The following is a 7,087-nucleotide window of genomic DNA, read 5'->3' as shown; positions in this document are numbered from 1 at the left end:
TCTTTTGTTTGGTAAGGGCCCTTGTTTTCTTCCATGTGCGGCATAAGGCCCCTATTTTCTTCCATGTGCGGCATAAGGCCCCTATTTTCTTCCATGTGCGGCGAAGATAGTGGAGGTGCTGCTTACACCCACATGGGTGTTCCAGAAGAAACTCTGTTTGTGAGATTGAATGAGGGAAGAAGATGAATATGATAAGCTCATTGGTGGTAACCATGATCTAACATTCTAACCATCATAACAAAACCAGTTTTCATATGCGATTTAGAAATCTTTCATTTGCAATTGTGGCAGAAATCGTCTTCTCATATTCCAGAGAAAGTTTTTTCTAAGAAATAAAAATCCCTAGATCTCTAAGCATGCCCTTAAGTCAGTCGGCAGCACATAAAAACAAGGAAAAATTGCCAATGGGGGATACCAAAATACAAGAATTGTAAACGGGAGACACAATTTTGAAAAATTGTTAAAGAGGGTTGATAACCCCCTTTTGAGAGTTTGATAACCCCTTTTAGAGACTTGATAACCCCAATTCGTCCCTCTCTAAAAAAATTTCATAAGTGTCCCCCGTTCACAATTCTTGTATTTTGGAGTCCCCTATTGCCTATTTTTCCTAAAAACAATTGAGAATAAGAGTGAATAGACCTTTTTAACCTTTGTACAATAGAAATGCCTACAAAATTCCTGGAAATTAATTTCCAAAATTTTCGTGAAGGTTGTACCTCTACCTAAACTTATTATAGGATCTCATACAAGCTTGAATTCTCCGCGAAGCAGGCAGTCTAAGCCTCTAAGGCCTTGATTTATCACCTCCTCAATTAGAACAGCTCATTAAGGAAGTGGGGGATAAGAATCAAGTAGAGAGTGTTAGGACCCACGTAGAGCTCACCCTTAAAAGCTAGCCGTTAAGGGAATGTGGCCAGGTCCTTATAAGCCCATCCATATTCTCTTTCACTTTTACTAAGTGGGATCTTGCTTTCCTGTGGAACTCCAACAGAGCAGATTCAAACAGTATCCCAGTTCATATCAGAATTGCAATGATAATTAGGCCTCAGAAGAGACCCAAAGAGTACAAAAGTTGCAGCCATTGGCTCCTTTTCTTTAAGCAAGGCAGAGTTAAATTCATCGGTAGCTAGTCTCTTGCATTTTAAACTTCTACTAATTTATATTAACTTCATTAATTAGCTACCATAATCCTAAGGGCTTGCGATTTTGAAAACCGATTGCTGAGTCCAAAACTGATTATTACCATAATATGAATCTTCAGGTCATGTGCGCGTCCTCAATATCATCTTTCATTGAAAATGGACTTGTTGAGGCTGTTCTGAAGGGAGGATAGCAAGCCTATCCAAGGATAAAATAAACCCAGGCTTGGTATAAACAATAATAAAATTTGGCCTAATTGAAGCTCGACCGAATGGACCCAACCCCGAACCACCTCAAATAAGTCCCAATCAGGTAGACCTCCACCAATTGTGTGGTGGAGACGTGATGCAGACCTCCACCAATTGCCTAACTATAAAGACAAAAGTTTTATAACCAATTAATCGTCATCCATAACTGATTTGATTTGAATTTAGATTCCTTTTCTAATGTTGGCCGACAGAAACTAAAATACTGTTAAGACGACAAAAAAATGCATGCTCATTATCAAAACATTTTCGTGCAGATATCCTTATTATTAAACTAAATTGAGGGACTGATTCTAGAAGATTTTTCTTGCTTCACTCAAGTTAGGTGGAGCAGGTGAAAGATCCCATCACTAGAGAACCTACTCAAGACTCTTCCACTCACTTTCCCAAACTCCAATAATTCAACCCAAGTTGGTGTAACTTAGAAGGCTATAAACAAAACCCACACTTTCCGAAGTGGCCTCAACATTCCCTACTTCCCCATTCCTACTCAAAGATTATTTTATCTAACTGTAATTAAATAATAAATCAAGCAAGCCTAATGACCAAGATATCCTCCCCTCCACTTCAGGCATGAGGGTAAATCACGCCCGTTTACAGTAGTATTTCGGTCATTTCAAGAAACCATAAGCTCCGCTCCGACTTATTTTCTATAGATTATATTCCACCTGTAGATAAAAAATTCCAAATGTTCAACAATTACTGATAAAAATGGAAAGGTTGCTGATATTGACACTACACTGACTCATCTAGTCTTTTAATATTTGAACAGCTGTCTCAAAATGCTCTCAATGCCCAATTAAAAAAGAAAAGACAAGAAGAGTTTGTGCAATTACTAAAACACAGTAGTGCCAATATCATTATCCTAAATCATGCAAACCTCTAGGCTTTATCCTCACCTCATAAATACCAAAATATCTTTCCTCCAGTTGAGGCTTCAGGGGGAATACGGCCGTTTAATTACAGTGGTATTTCGGGCATTTCAAGAAATGGATCGCTCTGAAAATTTCCAAATATTACTAATAAAAATGGAAAAATAAGACACCATTTGTTTAGGGAAACGATATTACCACGACCATATTTTGATATTTTCACAAAACATCTTGTCTTTTAGTATTTGAAAAGTTGCCAAAAGGTTATTACATTTCCTAAAAAAGCTCTCACAAGCCAATTAAAGAAGAAAAGACAGGTGGGTTCGTGGAAATATCAAAATAAGGCTGTGTTTGCTGATGACATTTCCCTTTTTTTAATGATAAAAAATGGAAAAATAGGAAACCATAAGCTCCAATCCGACTTATTTTCTATAGATTATACTCCACTTGTAACTAAAATAATACACTTTGATAACAGTACATTTTTTTTTTTTTTTCCATTTTCTTCAAAACCTTATTCTGTAAATAAAATGTACAGATCTCAAATTATATCCGTAAAAGACAAAAGAAAACCCAAAAACAACACTAACGGCGTCAAGTAGAGAATAAGAAATAGAAACAAACCGTCAACGATCACCGTCACACATCAACGGAACAGCCGACGGGGAACTGTAAACGGAGGTTGTTTCCGTTCTTGCTATCGGGCCTCATATAAGCCGGGCAATTAACGTTGATGTGGTAATGATTAGAGGTCCATGATCCGACTTTCCAACGGAGACGTCCGTTAATCTTAACGTTGACTAACGAATATCCAGTGCTATGGTCTTGGTTTATAGCATTAATAAGGTAAGGAGAAACGGGGACGTTAGCGCCGTTAAGATAAGGAGACCAAATGATTATATCGTTATGGCCTTGGTAGCTGGGCGGTAAAACGGTGGCGAGAGTTATTTGTTCGTTACGGTAAGACGCGTAAACGTCGAGTCGGTCGTAGTATATGCCGATTCGATCGTTAGGGTTTCGAGAATTGATGGTGACTTGGAGAACGGAGGTGAGGAGATCTGGGGAGGAGAGGTTCAATTGGTAAATGGTTGCGTCTTGGAGGACAAAACGGGGTTTTGTGGGACGGAGGACCAGCCAGACTACTAAGACTACGAATAGGACAAGGATTATGAAGGTGAGGAACGTGGCGAAACATCGGCGGTAGATTCTCCGGCGCCGGTGCTTGGTGCAGGGATCGTCCTTGGCTGACATGGCGATTTCCGGCGACGAGGGGTTGAAGAATCGGGAACGAGGAGAGAGGGGAGTGGATTGAGATAGAAGGAGACAGAGAGAGGGGGTTCAAATAGAGGAGTGTTTGGACGGTGGGGTAATGAAGTGACTTGGGATTTTTGGAAATGAGGTATATGGTCTTTCATACATCTTTATCTCAAATTAATGTCAATTTTGTTTACTCAGGACAGCCCCTCGTAGTGTATTTATGAAGGGATTTACTAAGCGGGCTGGCTTTTGCATGTGAGGACAATCACAGATGAATTAAATGAATAGGACAAATTCTTTGAAAAAGTTAACGTGTGTGGCTGTTCTCACATGCAAAAGCCAGCCTCGAAATGGCTTTCCACGAAACTGCATGCCTAGTAAATCCCATTTATGGAGTCAACAAGTCAAAATTGAAAGGATTTATGAAGCAGAAATATATTAATTAATCTAATAATGATTTATATTAAGAAGGAAACGTATATGTAATAGGGTGGGTCCTTTTTAAGAGTCACCATGTGGGGCCAACTTTTGCCACATGTACTTGATCGGATTCATTGATCCAATTTAAGAGAACGAGTCCATCCCATTATCACCTGCAAATCCTCGATTCTTGATCTGTTAAGTGTTAACCACTGTCCGCACGACCATAATTGGAGGTTGATAGCATCTTTAGTATTGTAAGAGCCGTGAAAAAATATAATTTAAAAGTGTATAACAGAGTAGTGCCATTATCAAAATATGGTCGTTATTTTACTCAAAATTTTATCATAAAAGCATTGATTTTTCCACACTACTTCGCCCCGCGTGCCATTATATAAAGAAGCCCGCATGCCATTAAATAAAGAAGCTTATCGTCAACCTGTATGACCGGTGTGACCTACCAAAAATAATTGTTTATGAAATTGAACTCATTGAATTAACCATCTCCACCATCCAATCGCTACTCAGCCTATGAAGCTCTTGATCAGAATCTATCTCAAATTATCACTTCATTCCATGACTTAAGAAGTAACTCGGGTTGCAACTCGGGTTGGGCACGTCAATTTTTTCGGAGTCCTTCCTACCGGTGTTTAAAAATGCGGATGTAACACGAAACGCGGCTAAGAAAAACCCTTGTCGACTCGTCGAGGATGTGGCCAAAAACGAGGTTGACGCGGTCATAATTTGGAGAGTTAAAGGAGTTTATTGACTATGTAGGGCAAAACGCAGAATGCGGATGTGGTGCAATACGGAACGTGGCCAAGGTAAAAAGGAGTCGACTCGGGAGACTCCCTTGTCAAGTCCAGGAGTTTTAAACACTGCTCCCTATCCTAGAAATTATCTTAGGATGGGCTCGTTGACTTCTTCTGCTGAACCTTCCCTACCCTAGATACGGGTCGGGTCGTGTTTTTCTTTTTTGGGGAAAACCTAATTTTCATAAACCCGAGATAGTTTTTCAGGTCAGGTTGGCTCGGATCAGATTTTTAAGTTTTAGCTTAGGATAGTGACTAATATAGAATATTGGGTCTTCTCTTGTCACTCTGTCATTCGAAGGTAAACTTTCTTAGCCTTTTCTTATGGTTGTACTATTTTGTGGAATTTCCTAGGTACCCTCGCGAATGGGATTTCGCGGCCGGCTGTTGCGCGAGAGAACAGCCACATGCGTACCTTTTTTTTATTCATCTGTGATCCTCTTTTCAGCATGTTTTTCACTTTCTTAAAGTTAGTATCTCTAAATCCGTGCTTAGAATGAATATTTAGCTAGTTGGGAAAAGAGTCATAAAGGAGAAATGCTTTTATCTTCAGCTCTGTTTTCTCTTATTTTCAAAAATCATGGATCTAAAAATTCGTAATATAATTAAGGGCTCGTTTGGATACCCCTTGGATTTGAATTTGGAGGTGAATTTGGATTTATCCAAATTCGGAGTTTGGCAAGCCTTTATGACATTTGGATTTGGATTTGAGTGAAATCCACAAGATTTACTAAGTCCGCATGTTAAGATAATTTTTTGGATTTATAAATCCTTTCTGCGAGAGGTTATTTATAAATCTAAATCTGACCCGTAAGGGGTTAAAATAACCAAAATGTACCAAAAAAGTGTTAAATGACTTAAGTACCCACATGACATTAAAAACTGATCAAAATACATCGTATTAGGTAAAATGACTAGAAAATCCAGAGTAAGGCAAAATGACCGAAATACCCCTATACCAGGTAAAAATGACATAATACCCCCGAGTCGTGCAAAATGACTAAAATACCCTTATGACATAAAAATGATCAAAATAACCTCATATAGGGTAAAATGACTAGAATACCTCAATATCATAAAAAATTACTAAAGTATCCCTAAATCAAGTAAAAATGACCAATGGCTCATAAAAAATGACTAAAATGCCTAAAAATACCATATGAGATAAAAATAATAAAAATACGTCATATTAGGTAAAATGACTAGAAATACTCATATACCAGGTAAAAATGACAAAATACCTCAAATCGTGCAAAATGACTAAAATACCCTGATGACATAAAATGATCAAAATAACCTCATATAGGGTAAATGACTAAAATACCCCAAGATCATGGAAAATTATCGAAATACCCCTATATCAAGTAAAAATGACATATGGCTCATGAAAAATGACTAAAAATACCCTCATGAGATAAAAATATAAAAAATACGCCATATTAGGTAAAATGACTAGAATACCCCCGGATCATGCAAAATGACCGAAATACACCTATACCGGGTGAAAATGACCAAATATCCTGAGTCATGGAAAATGACTAAAACACCCTTATTACATAAAAAATTATCAAAATACCCCCATACAGGATAAAATGACTAGAATACCCCTGGATCATGAATAAATGTTGAAATGCCCCAATATCAAGTATTTTAGGGCTTTTTGGTTTTGTTAGATTTCAAATTCAAATCCAATGAGCATCCAAACAAAAAATAATAATTTAGATTTGAAATCCAAATCTATACGTGGTCATCCAAACGCATTATTTATAAATTTGTGAATTTTAAAATTCTTGATTTCAAATCCATGGATTTTGAAAATCCAAATCCAAGGGGTATCCAAACGAGCCCTTCCTGTTTGGTTAGGATTTCGGTAACAATTTGTGAGTCCACAACTAATTGTTGGACTCAATAATCAGTTTGGGACAAGCAATGGGTTCTCAAAATCCAAAACAAACAGGGCCTAATAGATCATCTAGCAAGACAATTTTAGTCTTAATAAATAGAAACTACTATGATTTATTGTAAACAAGACATAATTTGGTGATCAGGACCATTGATCAAATGGGCCATCACATGGCCTCCTAGTGGGTCCAAGTTTGGTGCCAAACGAAGATCTCAGTTCCAAGATAGAGAAACACAAAATTAATCTTGATTTATCAACGGTCTAGAATCGTTTGATGAGGATAGGATCAAGCGCAATATGCTCGACTTGTACTGGCCAACTATACTCATTGACTGGATCTCCCTACACGTGGCAGTTGGACCATGCCTTCTTCATCTATTTGGTTGCATCACTTTCTTAGGAAAAGAAAACGCAATT

General features: G+C 37.9%; 1 pseudogene; it reads right to left on the bottom strand.

Annotated features, from left to right (window-relative positions):
- Positions 1-2,686: 2,686 nt before the first annotated feature.
- Positions 2,687-3,650, bottom strand: LOC143877475 (NDR1/HIN1-like protein 1 pseudogene; annotated as a pseudogene).
- Between the last annotated feature and the right edge of the window lie 3,437 nt (positions 3,651-7,087).

Source organism: Tasmannia lanceolata, unplaced genomic scaffold (genome assembly GCF_043159265.1).
Source record: "Tasmannia lanceolata isolate RefF3 unplaced genomic scaffold, GAP_Taslan_0.1 ptg000005l, whole genome shotgun sequence".
In the NCBI taxonomy this organism is placed as follows: domain Eukaryota; kingdom Viridiplantae; phylum Streptophyta; class Magnoliopsida; order Canellales; family Winteraceae; genus Tasmannia; species Tasmannia lanceolata.
The sequence above is the reverse complement of the archived record's forward strand: the minus strand, read 5'-3'. Positions and strand labels throughout refer to the sequence as shown.